A 22284-nucleotide genomic window follows, 5' to 3' on the forward strand; every position below is an offset into this window, starting at 1 on the left:
ATGTGAATTTGGTACATATCCATGAAATTTCACATTGCACCTTGTTAGTCGTTAGTGGAGCGTGTGTGGTTAACGACATACTAATATGGGTCCAATGAAGGATGACAATGGGTAGCTCGAAGATTATCATAGATCAATGGAGCATTTGCGGTTAACCGGCACATTGATTAGGAGATAGAAATCTTCGAGTGTATCAAGCTAATTTGCATGGTTATTCACAGCTTTTTTGTGATCCTCGACATCCTAGTCACAAACTTGAAGGGCATAATCGAGATTAAACATGCCATTGAAAAGTTCAATGAATTTCAAAAGATCTAGGAGTTTCAATTCATTTAAACACTAATGTTCATTTCCGTTTTTCATGGTGGAAATTGGTAAATCGTCATTTACCTACCTTCAAATATTTTGCAATTGGATTACGACATCCCTCTTCCGAATTGTAGAATATTGTGTTGAATCATAGCCTTAATATTTAATTTGGGTGTTATATTAAGGATTGAATCAACTAACTTAAATTTCTCCCATTTGTAGATGTCTAATTCTAACAACTATGGTCTTCCCAAATCTTTTAGAAAAAGCTTTCCACATGAAGATGATGTCCCACGATTGGATTGTAGAAATGGAAATCATGCTTCACTTCCTTCACCTCCTCCAATAATTCTCCCTGACCCACGTGTTCGCTGACTTGAAAAGTTCAAGGTCACTCAAGCCCTATTGGCAAGAAAACATGCAGATGGAAAGTCTATATGTGCTCATGTCTTGGAGATGAAGTTACATATTGACAGGTTGGGAATGTTGTGTGTCGATGTCTCCAGGAAGCTGGCTGTTGACTTGGTTCTTCAAAAACTTCCCGAATCATATAGTGAGTTCATTAAAGATTACTATATAACGAACCACGACGTGACCCTCATTGATCTTACCTATTTGCTTATTGTTGCTGAATCAACAATGATTTGGCGCACTGGTAAAGCAACTTTGACTGGTAGATCAACCTCCCACACTTCCATGGATATTGATGATAGCAACATTGGAAGTCCAGAAAAGTATTCCCTTCCTAATGGAAAGGGATCGGCCAAGGTCAAACCATTTGACCAGATGGTAAAGAGAAAGGTTGAATATGAGATTGTCCCATGTACTGTTCCAAAAGAGTCCATTTGTTTCTACTGCCAAGAGGAGGGGCATTAGATGCGAAGCTGCCATATTTACCTGAAAGATCGCAAGGATGGAAAAGTCAAAATGTATAACTCTACTTCAGGTAAGTCCACTATCTAACTCTATTAAGTTCCTATTTGTAGATTCTTAATACATGATGTGATATGATTACATTTTGATGTTTTGTAGGATTGAAGAAAAGAAAGGAAGCTTAAAGGAAGAGCAAGTTGAGTCTAATCGCGAAGAGATGGATTTCGATCGCATGGTTCGATAATCTGATTTTTGAGCTGCTACTTAGGAGTCATAATAGACTGGTTAGGAATATTAGTAACATAGGTTTCATTTGTAATTGCGTTGTAAGGAAAAGTGTTCCGCACTTTTATAAATAAAGAAAATTTTGATTTTATCTTATTTTATATCTCCTTGCAATGACATTTGTGGAAGTTGATGTTTGTATGTTTCTATTCTTAGCAATATTGAAAATGGATGTGATTCTTGGTTATGTTATTTGTGGTAGTGTCAAAATTACCAAATAAATAAGGAATGATTCTTATCACCAAAGTTTCAATTGGACAGAAACTTGGAATCATACGACTTGTATTGTGTGATGAATGAGAAACTTCATCTTTGGGAAATTAGGACTAATTCACATATACATGTGAGTCAAGTGAAGAATTGGAAGATCTAGTACACATTGTTGTGCACTGGTCAGGTCCACCACAAAGACCGATAAGACTATTCGTCATGATTTGCTAAAAGTTTAGTAAACATGGTTATACTTACAAGATTAAGTGTAATTCTGAATCATTTGAAAAGTTTCAACGTATAGCTGAATGAATAAGAAGAATCATTTAGGCAGAAACTTGGAATCATACGAAGAATCATTCTGTCAAAATTACCAAATAAATAAGGAATGATTCTCATCACCAAAGTTTCAATTGGACAGAAACTTGGAATCATACGACTTGTATTGTGTGATGAATGAGAACCTTCATCTTTGGGAAATTAGGACTAATTCACATATACATGTGAGTCAAGTGAAGGATTGGAAGATCTAGTACACATTGTTGTGCACTGGTCAGGTCCACCACAAAGACCGATAAGACTATTTGTCATGATTTGCTAAAAGTTTAGTAAACATGGTTATACTTACAAGATTAAGTGTAATTCTGAATCATTTGAAAAGTTTCAACGTATAGCTGAATGAATAAGAAGAATCATTTAGGTAGAAAGATAAAAGTTTCTCCAATATGAAAAAAAGAGTACTTAAGTATCATGTTTTATTATTAACTTAGTGATTATGAAACCATGTCACAATTGATCCTTTAAGGACACCTTAGTGCATTTTTGTGGCTAAGAAGAGGAATCGGCATTTGTTGAAATGGTTAAATCAAAAGGTGAATCATACTTCGTTTCAAAATCGAGTCTTAGAGTTGTACTCTAAGATTGTGCATCGAGTGACACATCTTTAGTAGGTTTATAACACTCATCAAATGTGGAGAAGAAATGTTTCTTACTCTTGCACATTTGAAATTGGTAAGTTGTGATGTCTTGGATAAGAAAAAGATCAACTAAGACCAATTGTGTGAAGTGTTTGTCTTGATAAGAACCCGCACTAAATTTTGAATATTTGTTTGAAAAGGAATGTATTCTTGAAAAGAGAATCTTATATGTTAAGAGGTGTGTGGGAGTCTAAATGATCTTGAAAAGTTTCAAGAACTAATCAAGAGTAAACCTATTGTTTACCACTAGCACACGACTTGAGGTTTAATAACCTATCCTTTTGACATATTCTTCTTTCTGTGCCATTCGAGTTGAGTTGACTATGCATGTGACCTCTATGAGTTCTCATTTGAATGCATAAAGTCAAAGCACCATAATTAATGAAAGTTCATTGATCTGTATAGGTAAGATGCTCAACTAATTGGAAGACATGGTAGGCCCTTGTGCTGCCAGATGGCAAGAAATAAAGATTGAACAAGTTCGGTTCATATGAGTTTTGATTTGTCACAAACATTTTCTTGTGATAATGGTAATGACAAATTCACATGGATAGGAAAGCATACTCCATAAATCTAAGTGGTAAGGTTTCTCTCCATTTCATGAAAATGATTGTGAGGAAACGCTTTCACTAGGAAGACTTTAAAGAGATAGAAATTGTGATATTTTCATTCTAAAATTCGATTATGATTTTGATATCCCTCGTCATAGTTCAAATTGTGAGATTTGGAAATTAGTCTGAACATTTGGGACTTATTGATAAAAGTTATGAAATAGTTTAGGCACACATATGAGCTTTATAATAAAATGTGTATGAGCTTAGATAAAGTCTTATCGAAGCATCATGTATCCAAATTATGAACTTTGGTAAGAAAGTCAATAAGTATTGATTTCTAGAAGTCCAACTGTTTTCTAAGTACATGTCAAAGCTAGTGGGAGCATAAGTGTTATGCTGGTAAAGATATAATCATCATGTTAGTGGGAGCATGATTATTATGTTGCAAGTTAGCAATGTTAATTATAGAAAATAAAAGTTTCAATTCGCAAAGTTGTAGAGTTTGAAAAGTTGTTTTTGCAATAATTAAAGGAGATAAATTTATACTTCATTTCAAATCTAAAAGCGTAGATCGAGAAATTTTAATCAAATTTAATCAAACAACATATATGAATGTTATGTTGAAAAGGTTCAACATAAGGAAATTCTATATATGGCAATATTATAGCAGGAGACTGGTAAAGTTTTATGTATTTATGTAAGACGTTATGTATCGTATCCCATACTCTTTGGGTATAGGATCGATTACATATGTTGTAATATTCAACCGTTCTGTCTTTTCCAAATGCCTAGGGCATTAAGAGGGAAAAGGACCAGAACCGAATATGACTAAAGGAGTTAAACAACTGTCAAGTACAATCTGAGGTTCGTGAAGGATTAGTCACTTGTGGGCAGTCAGAAGTATTGTAATGGATGAACCATATTGACATTATTACGAATATATAAGATTCTATTTAGAATGTGTTGTCATATGGAAAATATGGAAATGTTTCCATAATGGGAGTTGGAAATTAAGAATCTATGTGTAGGTTAGAAACTTTTAGGAAAAAAGAGCGTTCAAAGGAATGTACTTTGAATTTGAGACTTCATGTCTATGGAGTTGTCTTGTAACAATCTCCAATAGAGCACATTGTAATATCATTGTCAAAGTCTTTGTGACATTGGTGCTATGTCATTACAAAAGGATCATTGCGTAAAATGTTAGAATCTAATACACAGCAAGAATTTGTATTCTTATACTTGTGATAAGGATTTGGAATTGTGAAATCAGCATCATTGGAAATGTATTCAACTGATCTATTTCACAAAGAAATGACCATGGGTAAACATTGTGTGCATTCTTGGAGCATGGGATAACTATTATTTTAATTCAAGTATTAAGTTGATTAACCAAAACATTATACTATGAATAAAGTATAATCGATATGGTGATTAAATAAAAGGTGTTTTATTTATACTCAAAGTATTGAGACCATATTGGATTCGATTATTCTTGTGTTTCACTTCGCATGTTTTGACTTCTCGAATAATAAGATTATTCAAACATCCACAATCGATCATACGTTGGCAGTAGTTATTGAGGCGAGACTGTCATGAATTGGCTTGTAGATTGTCAAAAGCGTTTAGACATAGCAAAATTTTTCTGCAATGTTCATGAGTGCTCATGAATAAGATTTGATTGTTGGATAAACCCACGCTCACGTGAATCACTTCATGAATTTTATCACGAGTGATTTTAAGACGATAATATCTTATATTCTTTAAATGGATAGATATGAGTTGTTGTCTACGAGTCGGTTGCACATTGATAATATGTAAACGCATCAGTAATTTGATGTTATAAAACGTATTGTTGTGTGTGATTTGGTGAGTAAATAGTACAAGCTTATGAGTCGAAGTTTATCCATTCATTTTACCCAATGTGGGATAAAAGCGATATCTCTAGGCCCCTCGATGATTTAGTGATGACACCCTAAGCGCTTGGCCAAGCCTGGACTAAATTGATGTGTTCAATTGTAGTCTGTTGTCAGTCGTCATAAATCGGAAATCAAGAAACAACACATAGACAGAGAGAATGATTATAATCCATGTCTCACGTGTATATGATCTCTAGAATGGAGGAATGTATGATCCCTTATATAAAGGACACGTTACTGATAAGATGAGAGTTTGACAGTGGCTTTTGAAAGCTACGATTGATAATCAGATTCGGAAGTCGTACTTGCAATAATAGTTATTAGACTTATCCATGTGGGAGACTGTTGGATTAGGTGTCTAACCCCATAACTCTTATTGGTATGTACATGATTTGATCATGAGCATGGTCCTTTTTGGTTGCCTTCACCATAGAATCGAATATGATGAATTATAGAGAAAGAGGATTATTTATGATTTATTGATATATTATAAGAATAATATATTAATTAAAAAATCATATTATTTAATTAGTACTGATCATAAATTAATTTGGAATTACTTTGGTGATCAAAAGAGACTGATTAAATTAACCAGGACTGATTATGTAAATCGGTAATATTTATAGTTTGTGCTCATGGACCTTATTGGTATAAGGTGGAAAAAATCTATATGAGAGTACATAAAGATTTCATCCAAGGCTTGTTCAATGGGAGTCCATTTTTTGCTTAGGGCCTAAGCAAAGGGAATTAGGGTCTCCATGTTCAAAACCCTAGAAGCCTCAAATATAAAAGGACCCCATTAGCTCCCAAAAATGTGACAAAGAGTTCTAAGAGAATCCTAGATGTTTTTGGAGCCTCCCCCCCCTCTCTCTCTCTCTTGTTCTTCCTTGTTGCTAGTGGTGTTTATGACTCCATAAGAGGTGCAACAATTGGGGCACGAAGATTTCAATTTCGAAATATGTATACTAGACATTAGGTTTTATAGCTTTGGATGATTAATGCACGTACAAATAGAGAAAACCTAGATCCAAAAATTTAGGGTTTCATGTACAACATAGGATTGATGACATGCTCAACACCCATCAAAATGTTACACAACTTCATATCGTTACTAGTTCTCGCTAGATATAAGGACGTTATACGCATTTCTTGGGTAGAAAATTGGATCGTGTCGGAAATACATACGATGTCTCGGAAAGTAAGAGAGCGAGAGAGATCAAACGAAAATGAAAGAAAGAGTGAGAAGGTTACATCGTCACATACTTATTTTGTGGCTGCTAGAGTTTTCCAACAAGGGTTGTGATACGTGTCTAGAGTTATACAGAAGGCCACCTCAATGGCCCAACTAGATTGATAATATGGTTCACACATGGCCATTACTTTGCAATTGAAAAAGTCCAACCTTACCTCTGGAAGCTTCCAAACATGCATGCATATTTCCATTTAGCTAGGAGTACACGTTTTTATTACCCCATGATTACATGTTTTCCTTATTATTAGCTACTAATGTTATCATTTAGTTATACATGTGGATGTATTTGCATTAAGAGGGAGATAGAGAAAAGTATATTTTAGTCTTTTTAATTATCTTTGTTTTTGGGGAATAGCCATCCATAATCGGCTTTATCATCATCTTTACTTATTATTCTTGGGAGGTTGACCACCTCGAATCAGTCACTAACATTTGGTAATATGGTTATACACAAGGCCACCTCCATGGCGCAACTAGATTTATAATATGGTTCACACATGGACATTGCTTTGTAATTGAAAAAGTCCAACCATACCTCTGGAAGCTTCCAAACGTGCATGCATATTTCCATTTAGTTAGGAGTACATGTTTTCATTACCCCATGATTACATGTTTTCCTTATTATTAACTAGTGGTAGGATTATTTAGTTATATACGTGGATGTATTTGCATTAAGAGGTAGATGTAGAAAAGTATGTTTTAGTCCTTTTAATTATCTTTGTTTTCGGTGAATAGCCATCCATAATCGGCTTTATCATCATCCTTACCTATTATTGTGGGGAGGTTGAACACCTCGAACTAGTCACTAACATATTTAGACGCAATTAATTCAGAATCAAGGCTTGTCAACGGTTTGGGATTGAAAAACGAAAAAGAAACTGAATAAGGTTTCGGAAATTGATATAAAAAATCAAACTTTGCATTCGGAATTGGAACTCACAATCGAGAATCAGAATCGGAAGCAACGAATTCGGAGTTCACTGTTCATCCTATGAGCACTCGGAATGACTTGGATTCAGAAGTTCAAAGTTGTTCGCAGTCGGAGTTTCAAGCCTCAAAAATTTGAATCGGTACTCATGTTCGAAATATTGAAATCAGAACTTCACAATGGAATTGGAATTGAACATATTGCCCGAAATCGCTCAGGTCTCGCAATCAGAACTGATTTTGGTTTCGCAATCGGAAGTATTTTGGTTTCGTTATCGAAAGTACTTGGTTTCGTAATCAGAAGTATCAGAACTCCGGTCTCACTATTTAATTTTGACTTTCAAAAGTCAAAGGCGTGTTTACTTCCGTTCATATGAAGAAAACGAGTTAAGTTTCAATTCCAGTCCTCAGAGTTTATGCGAATTGACAGATTTAACCCCATATCCCAATATTTCACAAATTCTTGGGATTTTTTCATAATCAAACCACATGAAAACAAATTCTTGGGATTTCTTACCAAAATATTTTCACTTCTTATCCTTTTCTTTGGTCTTATTCTTTTCTAACCCTTCTAAATAATTTCTTATTTTATTCTTTGTGTCTAATATTTAAAAACTGAAAAATACAAAATGATTTTTGTTATTTTCCCGGTATTAATTTTTGAGAATTTAAAATACTCTAAAAGGATTTATTTCATCAAATCTGATAGGTTTCGAAGATCTATTTTGGCAAACTCGCTCCTTATGATAGAGTAGGTTATATACAAACTTACTCTATGAGATAGCGAAGATTGTTGGTGATTCTTCTTAACTTTCTTGATTGTTTCCATGGTATTTATTGAAGATTCATGGGGGAGTTCGCATTCAGAAGATGATATTTATTTCTCTCACTTTTAAGATCCCATGAACTGATGAGTCTCACAATTTAGGGGAGAAATGCCAAGACGATTGAAAATCGTGATCTTCATCAGTTTCAACATCTAGGGGGAGATTGTTGAGTATTTGAGATATTGAAACTGATTTGGCATCTTTGGTTATTTAGAGAAGCCTTTTCCAGATTATGGTTTTCTTTTTATGTTAATATCGAAATCTATATATACAAAACCTTTGATAGATTACTTGCATATGATGGTGATTGATTCATGATTGTACTTCAGATTCTGCATTCGTCATTTTAGATTTATTCCTAACAACTGACTCTCCTCAGACAGTTTCCTCGGTGTTTGTTGCTAAATCAGATGCCACTATTTTCAAACTGATTTTTTTGAAACCAAATGTGCCTTCGGAAGTAGCTAGCATAGAAAAGCTTGAAAATGCACATGTAACATTTGTCAACACAACGATTCCTACAACATCTCGAAAAACTATTGGTCCGAGAAAAGTAGTCTCCAAACAACCTTTGGTTGAATATGATTTCTGGATAAATAAAAAGACCACAACATTTTTCTTCTTTCCTAAAGAATCTCGGAACAAGCCCTCTAAAATGTCACTTGCTCAAAAGTCACAATCCAAGTCCAAACCCCGTGCCAAAGTCCCTAAACCTAACTCGGAGCCTAAAAACTCTAAAAGTCAGTGATTTTGCCGACACTATGTGCTTTAGAACAAGATACAATATGGTATATTGATAGTGCTTCTTCTATCCACATGACAAGGCATAAATACTTTATGCATGATCTAAAGCTTGCTCCCAACGTTGGTTATATGACATATTGCAGTAACTCAAATTCAAAAATTTGAGGTTATGACATCCTGACCAATAACACTTTCTTTGTCTCCAATGTGGCATATGCGGCAAATCTCAAACACAACCTGATTAGTGTGCCTCAACTCACTGATGAAAACCAAAGAGTTGAATTTTGCAAAAAACATAACTACGTCATGACTGAAGACCGGAAAGAATGTCTACTCAAATTTGTTCCAAACAAAAACATGTATCCATTAGACATCAACATGATCATCAGAAAGCCTCAATTTTTTCTTCTCCCAAAGTCTGTTCCTGACGTCAGTTGGTTATGGCATCGGAGGCTTGCTCATCTCAACTTCCAATATATGAATGATCTTGTTTTTGGTGAAATGGTCTGACGTCTTCCACTCCTCAAATTCAAAAACTGAATTTGTGTTGCATGTGAATGTGGGAAGCAATCAAAGAAAGGTCATCCTGTAATCATTAAAAAGACAATATCGGAACCATTAGTACTTCTTTATATTGATCTTTGTGGACCATCCACCGTAGAGAGTTTGCGTCACAAAAAGTACATTTTCGTGATTCTTGATGACTATACAAGGTTCACATGGGTCTTTTTCCATAGGCTAAAGTCTGAAACAACCTCTAAACTTATTAAATTCATCAAAGGAATTGAAGTTCTTGTCAAAATTCCTGATAGAAGAATCCGAAGTGACAATGGCTCAGAATTCACCAATGTCACTATTGAGAAATTCTTCTCCGATAATGGAATCGACCACAATTTCTCTACTCCCTACACTCCTCAAAAAAAACGGTGTACTTGAAAGACGAAACCGAACTCTTGTTGAAGACACTAGATCCACGCAGAACTTTGCAAATCTACCTTTAGATCTCTAGGCCGAAGTTGTGTCCATTACCTGTTTCACCCAAAACCGAAGCATCATTAATCTCCGTCTCAACATGAAACTGTATGATGCCATGAATGGCCTCAAACAAGCTACGCGCGCTTGGTACGAGACTCTCACTGATTTTCTAAAGCGTTCTAGTTTTCAAAGAGTAATTCTTGATCCTACCATATTACCAATATCGAATGGAAACCATCTCATGTTAATCCAAATTTGTCGCACCCCAAAACCGGAACGACGAAAACGTTCTGGGGCGGAGGACGTCATGTATAGTATCACAACAATGCATAATAGTAAACAAGAAACAACATCATCCATTGCATTAATATTATAAATTAATACAAGTGTGTTCTGTGAATAGTTTATAAGACACCAAAAATGAATAATCAAAATTAAGATGAGTCTTGAAAGCTCCGTCTTCTCAAAACCTGGTCATCGTACCTGTCTACTGGTGACCTGAGAATACAAGTTATTTTGAAAGATTATATCAGCATCAAAGCTGGTGAGTTCATAAGTATTTCAGTGTCATTGACTGTATGAAAGTCTTTGAAAATGTTTAACGTAAATGTTTGTAAGTGTTTGTAGTAAATGTTTGTATCTCTCCTAGAAAATCCTATATTTTCTACTAAAAAGTAACCTTCTACCAAGGCCCGAATGTTATGTATGTTGTTTGTTTGTAAAGTTGTTTATCTTTCCCAAGTATGAATATCATTACCAAAATATAGTTTACATTACCATTTATGTGAGTAGATCACAATATGAATGCAATGGGAAACTAACGATGTACTGTAGTATTGTATATATCTAGCTACTAATGTACTAACTACCTTAAACCAATTTTTAATTAAGGTAAAATGTCATGAGGTTGTAACCATACTTGATTGACTAGTAAAACACGACGATCAAAGACGTCGAAATGGTATGACATTTGTCACTTGTAGACCTGTAGGTCCCACTGTAGCTAGCAGCAAGGTGTAAGGTTGTCAGTCCCATATAGATCTATACACAAATTCATGCTCTCCGTCCAGGAGACTCCGGTTACAAAATGTGACACATCAGTAGATTTCCATGCCATGAAATAGTGGCTCACATTTATGTTATAGTATTCTAGTTTTTGTACAGTATGTACTAGTGTATTGTATGTTCTCTCTAATCTAGTGTATAGTATGTTCTCTTGTATAGTGTAGTGTATGTTCTCTTAGTTTTGCATCATATTATGTTCTTTCTGTTTCTCATAATAGTAGGTTCGTATTGACTCATGAATGAACTGACTTTTGTATGTTTCATTCTACTAAAAATAGTGAGTAGTAAAATCCCTAAACTATACCTATTATAGTTTACTAGTAATGTTGTTTGAATGACTGAGTATGTTTGTACACCTTTGCTACCCAAAGGTGCTGAACTGATGTAAGAACTTTTATATCTATACATATATACATAATATATAACTAAGATTCAAATGACACTCAGACAAATAACCAGATACCCTAAGTCCACAACCAAACAAGGAACAGGAAGTAAAATGAGTTATCAGTCCTAAGTCCTTTCAACCTTACTATCTAACTATATCTATATAGACATGATTTTTGACAATATATAAGTTTTAAAAGAGTTTAGCATTTAAAAAGGTTTTTAACCATTTGAATGGTTATTGATGACTTGATGTCAGTCAATAAAGTGTTTTGAAATAGCTTACTTGATAAAACATTTGAAGTATAAGAAAAGCCACTTGTTTGATAGTTATTAATCACATGTGATTGATATAATAACTATAATGTTTCTACTTGTATTCCCCCCATAAAAGCATTTAAAATCATTTAAAATATAAGCTAAGGGGTATGAACTCACTTGTAGTGAGTGATACGAAGGTAAGATCGATTTAGGATGCTAAGTGTCAAGTGAAGCCTCGAGCACAAACGGATCCTAATAAGCATATAAGGATACATATATTGATATAATTAGTGTAAAAGCAACTAATCATGATAGAGAATCACCTTAGGGACTAGGAAACACTTATATTGAAGTGTTATAATCACAGAGGATTGCATCTAAGGGGGTTTACGACCGCACAATAGAGTGTACGTCCAGTATGTGTACGGTCCATGTGTATACGGCCAAAGGGTATACGGCCTTTGTGTATACCACCATGGAGTGTACTGTCAAGGAGTTTACGGCCGTACACTCATGGGAGAACTTGCAAATGAGGTGTTTTATGGCCCTAACAAGCATTCCCTATGAGTTCATGATCTTATGTTTGGACTTAAAATGATTTTGAGTCCAAAACGTTCACCAACACAAGTGTTTACGGCCATGCAAGGGTTTACGGCCGTAAACTCTTGATGTTCATGAAGTATATGATGTCTTAAGCCTAGGGTTCCTGTGCTTAGCAAGCCTCACTTGATATTAGAAGAATGACTCACACTTTTGAAGGCTTCAAATGAGTTCACGGCCCAAGAACAAGTAGGTGTTCTTGGTGTTCTTGGTGTTCTTGGTGAAAGTGGAGAAAGTTGAAGGTCTGACCAAAAAGAGATATTTCATGGATGAAAACATGAATCTTCACTAGATATAGAAGAACATAAACTTGAAAATGGAAAGATTACTTACAAGAATGAAGATCAAGATGAAAGTTCTTGATCATACTTGGGAGAAAATCGAGTTCTTGAGATGGGAGTGTGCGAAAAAGGTGAAAAATGAAGGAATATCTTATATGAAGGGAAGAGTTCATGGCCAAGGAGGTGTTTACAGCTGTAAATCCTAGTTTACGGCCGTAAACTCCAATACTTGGTGTTTTCCGGCTTGTATGTTGCATACTGAAATCTACAAGATACTTCCTAACACTCCTTACTTGATGGTACTAGGATTAGAACCTTCAAACAGACCTTAAACAATGCTAAAAGATAGTAGAAACGAGTCTGACTTTTATTGAATTGAATGGTTGTACAAGATATAAATTTCGGGTTGTCACATCATCCCCCCGTTAGAGAGAATTTTGTCCCGAAATTAGAGTTTAAGCAATTACAAATAACTAAGAGAAAAGATGAGAATATTTCAGTTTCATTTGATCCTCGCGCTCCCAAGTGAATTCAGGTCCTCACTTGGCATTCCAGCGAACCTTCACTATCGGGATACGACTTTGCTTTGTTTGCTTGACCTCCCAGTCTATGATCTCTACTGGTTCTTCCACGAAGTTGAGGTTCTCGTTGATCTTGATCTCGTCGAGTGCGATTACAAGAATCTCGTCGGATAGACACTTTTTCAAGTTCGAGATGTCGAAAGTAGAATGTATGTTACTAAGTTTGCAAGGTAATTTCAGTTTGTAAGCTATAGGGCCAATTCTAGCGATAATCTCGAAAGGCCCTACATATCTTGGATTTAGCTTTCCATGCTTTCTGAAGCGTATCAAGCCCTTCCAGGGTGAGACCTTCAATAGAACATGGTCACCAACCTGGAATTCCAAAGGTTTCATTCTCTTGTCTGCGTAGCTTTTCTGTCGGTCTCTAGAGGCTTTCAATTGTTCACGAATCTGAACGATCTTTTCTGTCATTTCCTGAATGATTTCCGGACTTGTGAGAGTGTTGTCAAGAACGTGTCCTTTAGCTAACTGAGTGTCACCCACCTCAGCCCAGCAATGAGGGGATCTGCACTTTCGGCCATAGAGGACTTCAAATGGAGTAGTCTTTATGCTCGTGTGATAACTATTATTGTAGGAGAACTCGACAAGGGGTATGTGAATATCCCATGCCTTTCCAAAGTCAATCACACAGGCTCGCAATATATCTTCCAAATTTTTAATAGTCCTCTCACTTTGTCCGTCGGTTTGCGGATGGTAGGTTGTACTCATGTCCAACCTAGTTCCTAGGGAACTTTGTAGCGACTGCTAGAACCTCAAAGTGAATCTACTATCTTTATCAAAGATAATGGATATGGGAACACCATGCAGTCGTACGATCCCCTAATGTATGTTCTATTGAGTTTCTCCATCTTGTCAGTTTCTTTGATAGGCAGGAAGTGTGCGGACTTTGTTAACCTATCTACGATAACCCATATGGTATCGAGACCACCCGTTGTGTTGGTAAACTTGGTTATGAAGTCCATTGTGATCCGCTCCCACTTCCACTCAAGTATCTATGGTTGTTGGAGTAAACATGTTGGTTTCTGGTATTCGACCTTAACCTTGGCGCAAGTAGGCATTTACTCATGAAGTTAGCAATCGTTGCTTTCATGTTAGGCCACCAGTATAACTTTTTAAGATCCAGATACATCTAATCTGAAACATGGGTGGATGGAATATCGAGTGTTGTGCGCTTCTGTCATGACCACGTCTCTAAAACCACCGTGCTTTGGTGTCTAGATCTGATCCATGAGATATAAGGCTCCACCACCCTTGACTTCCAAGTTCTTATCCATCCCTCTCATGTATTCACCCACCACATTTTTAGGTTTTAAGGCTTCGAGCTGAGCCTCCTTAATTTTTGTGGAAAAATGTGAATGGATAGTCATAGTCAATGATTTGACTCTATGACCAGAGTATTCTTTGCGACTTAGGGCGTCAGCTACTATGTTGGCTTTACCAGGATGATAACGAATTTCACATTTATAGTCATTGAGTAGCTCAACCCACCGTCATTGTCTCGTATTAAGCTCCTCTGGTCGAATATATGTTGAAGGCTCTTGTGGTCTGTAAAGATAGTGCTTTTGTACCATACAGGTAGTGTCTCTAGATCTTCAAAGCAAATACAACTGCTCCTATCTCAAGATCATGTGTGGTGTAGTTGACTTCGTGTGTCTTTAGCTATCTTGAGGCATAGGCGATGGACTTACCTCGTTGCATAAGAACACAACTGAGTCCTTGGTTTGATGCATCAAACTAAAATACGAACTCTTGTATCCCTTCTGGGAGGGATAGTATCGGTGCAGTGCATAAGGCTCATTTCAGCGTTTGGAATGCCTTCTGTTGTTTCTCTCCCCAGTCAAAGGCCACACCTTTCTAGGTCAATGTAGTAAGAAGTTTTGCGATTCTAGAGAAGTTTTGAAGGAACCTGCGATAGTAGCCAGCGAGGCCTAGAAATTGACGAATTTATGTAGGCGTCTTCAGTGCTGACCAGTTCTTAATGGCCTTTATTTTGGAAGGGTCCACATGAATTCCCTCTTCACTAACAACATGACCCAAGAATTCGACTCTTCGAATCCAAAACTCGCATTTAGAGAACTTCACGTAGAGCTTCTCTGATCGTTGTGTTTCCAAGTTTGACGTAGATACTTACTATGCTCTTCCTTACTACTAGAGTAGATAAGTACGTCATCAATGAACACAATGAAGAACTGATCCAAGTAAGGACGACATACCCTATTCAATAAGTCCATGAATACTACGAGCATATTAGTCAATCCGAATGGCATTACTAAAAACTTGTAATGTCCATAACGATTTCGGAAGGCTGTCTTCAGAACTTCCTCCTCAAGAACTCGTAACTGGTGATACCCGGATCTCAAATCTATATTTGAAAAGTAATTCGCCCCTTGCAGTTGGTCGAACAAATTCTCTCTGCGAGTTAGAGGGTAATGATTCTTGACGGTAAGCTTGTTTAGTTCTCTGTAGTCGATGCACATACGAAACGCTCCATCTTTCTTCTTCACGAACAAGACCGGTGCTCCCCAGGTTGAGAAGCTCGGTCTAATAAAGCCCTTGTTGAGCATCTTGTTAAGTTGACCGGATAGTTCCTGCATCTCAGCTGGTGCTAGACGATAGGGCGATTTGGCTATTGGGGTCGCCCCTGGAACTAAGTCGATTCTGAACTCGACTTGACACTGTGGAGGTAATCCTGGTAGTTCTTCTGCAAAGAAGTGGGGAAAATAGTGTACCACTGGGATGTTCTTTATGTCCTTTGTCTCTTGGATCACATCGACAACATGAGCAAGGAATGCACGAAATTCCTTTCGCAAGTACTTTTGGGCTTGAATACTCGAGATGATACGAAGGTTCGTGCCGGCTTTGTCGCCATAAACAACTAGAGTTTCGCTAGACGGCAGATTAAGGCGAACAACCTTTTCATAATGCATGATGTCGGTGTTGGATAAGGTGTCTAAGCCCATAACTATTTCTGGTAAGTACTTGACCTGACCCGACATGGTCCATTTGGGTTGCATGGCACCATGCAATTGGATAAACTAAATGAGAGAAATAACACATATGGTTTATTAATATATTATAAGTTCTAATATATTAATAGTATTATTTAATTAGTTTTGATCAAGAATTAATTTAGAATTAATTATGTGATCAAAAGATAACTAATTAAATATATGGGTAGATTATGTAAATCTTCGATATCTTCGATATCTTATATAGTGGGCTAAGAGGCTCCATGGATTATCAAGTTGGGTTCTACCCATAGGATGCTCCATGGATGCTCCATGGAGTTAACCCATGGATCAAGAAATGAAGAGTCATGGAACATTAGGGTTTACCTAATGCAACACACTATATAAGCAATGTAACTCTCCCCAAAATCGGTTACACAAAGAAACAAGAGGGCTTGGCCGATTTTGCATGTGTTAGAGTATTCTCTTAAGTTTATTCTTTGCATTTGGTGTTGTGTGAAGCATTTGAGACATCACACTTGAGGTGCTAGGCTCACAATGTTTCAAGGAACACTTTCAACAACAAGGTATGTAGTTCTATCTTTTATACAAAGAAAATTGTACCCCATGTATGCTAGATAGGTTCATAACCTTGGAAAACAACTTTGCATGATTATTAGAAAAACATAGATCCAAGGTTATTAGGGTTGCATGTACACTTAGGAAGTGTTAGAATGCTCAAATCCCATCAGTGGTATCAGAGCCAGGTTTGCTTGTTTGATTTTTGTGCAAACTGCTTGAAAAATAGACTTTTTCTGCTTTCTGCCCGTATGAACTCGCCGAGTCCATGGGGGGACTCAACGAGTCCATGACCAAATGCAAGCTACTCGTCGAGTCAGTTCATGCACTCGATGAGTAGAGGCTGCAGTTTTTTAGAATTTCGATTTTTGTTGTTGGAAATGGACTAGGAACATTACCCTAAACTGTTTTGGTGTTTTAAAACTTGTTTTAGTTGGTGTAATGTTCATGTTAATCCATTTACAATGACAAATTATCAAAATTACAAGTTTTAAGTGTAATTTTTGATTCATAAAAGTGTTCATATTCATGTTCTTAATCTTATGATATTTAGATGATCATAGGATATATTTGTAACCTATGTGGTAGATTAATTCATGATCATTATGTGTTTTAATGGAGTCCATAACTTGTCCTCAAGTTATGGAAAACCAAAAGTCACTTTGTTTTTAAAACCATTAAAAGATCACATGGGTTATAAAAATGAAGAGTCTTCATTTTTAGTACTCTAATTAACTCATAAGTTACAAGAAATGAAAAGTTTTGAAAGTTTACAAAACTTGCCCTCAAGTTTTGGAACAAGTAAAGTCATATTAAAAATTTAGTTCCAACCCTTAGAATTTTTAAAAGTTAAAATTCAATCCTTATACTTTATAATATTATAAGTTAATAATATATATATATATATATATATATATATATATATATATATATATATATATATATATATATATATATATATATATGTATGTATAAGATAAAAGTCGTCTTACCGCTAGTACGCCTCATTCACGAAGCCAGTCTATAAGGTGGGTATAAGGTTATTGCCTATAAAATGGCAACTTAATAGGTGTCCACTCTCACCCACCGCTTGCTTGACTGGTGGAGGGTCGTTAGCCGAACGGGTAGGACAAGGACTTATAAATTCTCATTAAAAGTATAATGATAATTATCAAGTAACTAAATGTTTTATTAAATTCCCAATCTTAGTTACTTTAGGAAAAATGTGAATAAGGTGCTAATCCATGAAATTACACTTTACACTTTATCTAAGTTGTTAGTGGAGCGTGTGTGGTTAACTATCACACTAACTTGAACTTAACAAGGTAAGTAAAGGGTGACTTAATGTTTATCATAGTATCGATGGAGCGTGTGTGGTTAACCGGCACATCGATTGAGGGGTGAAGAGTTAAGAAACTCTTTGATCGTTTAGATCTTTTAACAGGTTAATCACTAAATCAAAAACAACAATATAAAACACAAGAATGAATCAGAATATGTCGAATGATTCAATAGATTCAATCCTCAGCAGAGCTCGATAAAGAACTTCCGCTGTAGAGGATATTAGGGTTACAAAAGATAATAATAAAATCACTTTCAAATCTTAAGTACTAAGATGCATGCAAGTACCTATAAATACAAAACCCTAGAAAATAACTCTCGGATGGACAGGCCCAATCCGGAGACTAAATGGACTAAATAGTGAGCCCAAGACGCAACACCTTTCGGACCTAACAATCTCCCCCTTTACGTCAATTGGAGCGAGACTATCACTTCGGCTTGCTGGGTCCAGCTGCAGGAACTTTCTTAGTGGTTTCAAACAGACGTGGGATGAGAGCAAGGATGGTCTGTCTGAAGCGAATGTACCACCGGATCATGTCATCAAAGTATTTCTTGTCGTCTGTTGAATTCTGCTTACATCGATGAATGATTCCCAGAACATGCTCCAAGCATGCAGTGGTGTAAAGGTGCTTATCAGCCAAGGCGAACAGGCATTTTTGGCCTTCGTTCCTTGTAAACATGACAGAATTCCGTTTCGGGTCGATCCTTCCCATCTGCATCATGTTCAAATCACTAGCAGAGCCGACAGGAGAAATAGTGGGCTTTTTCTTGAAGATGCTAGCAATCTCCTGATCCATCTTGACAACTTCCATAATGTAGCATACGAGCATCCTTTTGAAGTGATTAATAATTGGACCATACTCAGCTTCATTGGTGAGGAGAATGTTGTGCAAAATAATCCAGTCATGTGGATTTAGGTTGGGAAGATCAGCAAGCGACATGGCATGTTCGGTTTTAGCAGAACCCCTCAGCACTTTGAATCGAACGTTCGTGAAGTTCCCCTCACGAAACGGTTTGAGGACCTAAACGTTGACGATCTTCTGAGCGCTCCAAGTTTGATACTGTGGTTGGGCAGACTTCAGATTTAATTCAACGAGTTCCCTATCAACCTTTGGACGAGGATGAAGGACATCACCAACGTTATCAAAGGCATGGAAGATGAAGGCTTTTCGGGTCAGTGGCATGTCAAACTGAGAATCGACAGAATTGATTCGATCCAATGAAATCACTAGTTCGAGCCACAGAATGCTGGGAGTTTCAATAGCCTTTTTCAAAAGCTTCTCAAGAGTCCACGGAGGAAAAAGAGTTTTCCAACTCTCAAGAAGGTCATGAGCCTCCTTCATTTTTCTTTCGTTCGCCTCAAACTCTCTGGTAACCCGAGCGCTCATGTCAGCATCTTTATCCCGACCTTGTTTCTTTAAGAGATCTGCGATAGTTTCTTTATCATCATCATCACTATCTTCAGCAATCTTCTTTCCTTTGTCTTTGACACCCGAACCTGAGGCTTGACCTGCTGAAGGAGGTTCGGTTGCTTTAGCTGCTGTAGAAGTGGGAGGCGGTTGAGACATATCTTCTCCCCCTTGTTTCGGATAGGACACGAACTCAAGGATCCCTTCAATTTTGCTTAAGAGAGCAAGGGCAGGAGCAAGCTTCTCTGCGAGAGTGCGCCTCACTGAGTAATTCAAGATCGGATCATGGGCTTCAAGGATGTTGGAAAGGGCGGCGTGGACATCCGAAACACATGAAGAAATAACCTCACGCTCAGATCGAAGAGAGTCAACTTCCTTTTGAGAATGAAAAAGCTGAAGACTCTTGACCTTGAGAGCAGTGGTCTTACGAGCAAGAGCGTCCATAACTGAGTTCTCGGCAGCTAGGTCTTCATGCAGCTTAGTTCGGCGCTCCTCAATAGTCGCCTTAAACGATGTGTTGTCAGCACTAAGAGCTTGACGAAGACTGGCAAATGACTGTAGTTCGGAGGCAACTGAGGTGGCCAGCTTATTGACAAGAGAGTCAAGCCTCTCTGCATTGGAATCAGAAATTCCCTGTAAAGAAAAAAGAGAAGAAGCGTCAACAAATAGTTTTTCGACTTTTTCGGTCGCAACACCACATGCCTTGGTCGAGGCATCAATAGCGGCAGTGGCTGAGTTGATAGAGGCTTCATGAGCCTTAGTAAACGTATCAACAATCCCCTGAATAGCAGCCTCTGAGATAGTAGATTGTGAGGAAGAAGCGGAGGAAGCAATGAGAGAATTGATTTTCTCATGAAGCTCCTTGAGATGCTTCTTGGTGACTGGAGCATCATCGTCATCATCACTTTGCATTTGATATGGATTGTAATAGACCGAGTCAAATGTCATGTTCTCTCCTCCAAGAAAAGGTTCTTCATTATCTGCTGATTGAGCAGGAGATGAGGGTGAGGGTGGAGGTGAAGGTGGAGGCTCGGTTGTTGTTACAACTCAATTTTTCAAACAAATTTTTTCATTTTAAAAATGTAATTATTTCCATTCAAAACAAGGCATAAATAGTTTAAGTATTATGTCAAATACAAATAACCAAAATCCCAAGATCATAAAAGTAGTCTTCAGTGTATATCGATCACGCCGGCGCCTTTCCACGGTCCTCACTAGTACCTGAAATACATACACAACAACTGTAAGCATAAATGCTTAGTGAGTTCCCCAATATACACTTACACACATACGCCTTTCCAAGCCCTGACCTTCCGGTCCTCAACACAACGCCTTCCGGCCCATAACATAATCGCCTTCCGGCCCACATAACATACATAGCTCACAGATAACAATAACTTATCACACATAGCATACATATCACATATCATATCCGACCTGCCGGTCATACAGTCAAACCCCTTTCGGGTACAGTATAGTGAGAAGACTCACCTCGTAAAAGCTGAAAGCTAGCAAATCCTGAAATCACTCGTGCACAATCCGACGAGCTACAACCTCCCTATAACATCACATATCTCATTAATACTTATATCTTCTAAGTGTGACTATCCCTAAGAAGTCAGACTTAGGTCAACTCTGGTCAACGGTCAACGGTCAACTTGACCGGACTCGGCGAGTACCATGGCGACTCGGCGAGTCTAGACGTCCTCCAACTTTCTGAGATTCCTTATCTACTCGTCGAGTATCCTCCTCGACCCGACGAGTTACCCCTGGAAGAATCGCGGGGCCACCCCGACTCCACTCGCCGAGTCTGAAGAACAACTCGGCGAGTCCCAGTAAATCTTCAAGCTACTCGCCGAGTCTGAAGAACAACTCGGCGAGTCCATGCCATGCAGACGAGTAACTGCTTTCTAAATTACGTATGATCCCGAGATATACAATCATGGGACTTTCTGGACTTCTAAACATCTTATTACTGGGGTATAAACGTTCGGGTAATAACATAATAACCCATCTAATCACTAAATGGGTTTCATAAACCCTAATTTCGCATACACATCAAATAACGGAATTGGAATCCGAAATATTACCTGGAATATGCCCTTTCTGAATCTCCAAACCGCAGAACTCGAATCCCTTGCTGTTCCTTTAGCCAAAACCCTTCTCCTCTTTGCCCAACAATATCTTCAAGCCCTAATATCCTCCAATCTTGCTCTAGATGCCCACAGCCGTTTAGGGTTCCTCTCAATCGACTAAAGACGGACAATGACGGCATATAAGAGCATTATATACGATCCAAAACCGAACGGTTAGGGTTTCTGCTGAACAGCGTCGACTCGCCGAGTCCATATCTGGACTCGTCGAGTCCAGTCGCGAACCCGCGACCAAGTCTGCGATCCTACTCGGCGAGTCTAGGCTCCAACTCGCCGAGTCCCCTCTTAACTCACCCCAAAAACATAATTAAACAATACCTGAGATTTCGGGCTGTTACAGTTGTGGAAGTGGGTTCGGGTATGGATGTATGTTCGGTAGTGGGAGTGGTTTCAGGTGCTATAGTAGGAGCCCCCGTATCAGATACGTTGGTTCTAACTCCAGCGGTGGTTGTTGTGGTAGCTTCAGTAAAAATAGGAGGTGGTACAGGGATAGAGGTGGGTGGTATTTGAGTAGTGGAGGTTATGGGGGGAATGGAAATAGAGATGGAGATTGGGGGAGGAGAGACAGGCCTACTGGAAACATGTACCTCAGGGGTAGGCGAGCGTGGAGGAGTGTTACCTCGTAGGGACTCTTCGGAGTCGGAACTCTCTTCCTCAGATTCACTGGAGGAGGAGGCAAGAATAAGCTTTCGCCTTGGTTGAGTCTTCCTCTTCTTTGGAGGAGGAGATTGAGCTGCTTTGGAAGGTTTGCATTTCTTCGGAGAAGGACCTTTCGCTCCTTTAACAACCTTCTTGTCTTTTCCCTTATCATTCTTCTTTCCCCTTGGAGC

The sequence above is a fragment of the Lactuca sativa genome, chromosome 7, assembly GCF_002870075.4.
Source record: "Lactuca sativa cultivar Salinas chromosome 7, Lsat_Salinas_v11, whole genome shotgun sequence".
In the NCBI taxonomy this organism is placed as follows: Eukaryota; Viridiplantae; Streptophyta; class Magnoliopsida; order Asterales; family Asteraceae; genus Lactuca; species Lactuca sativa.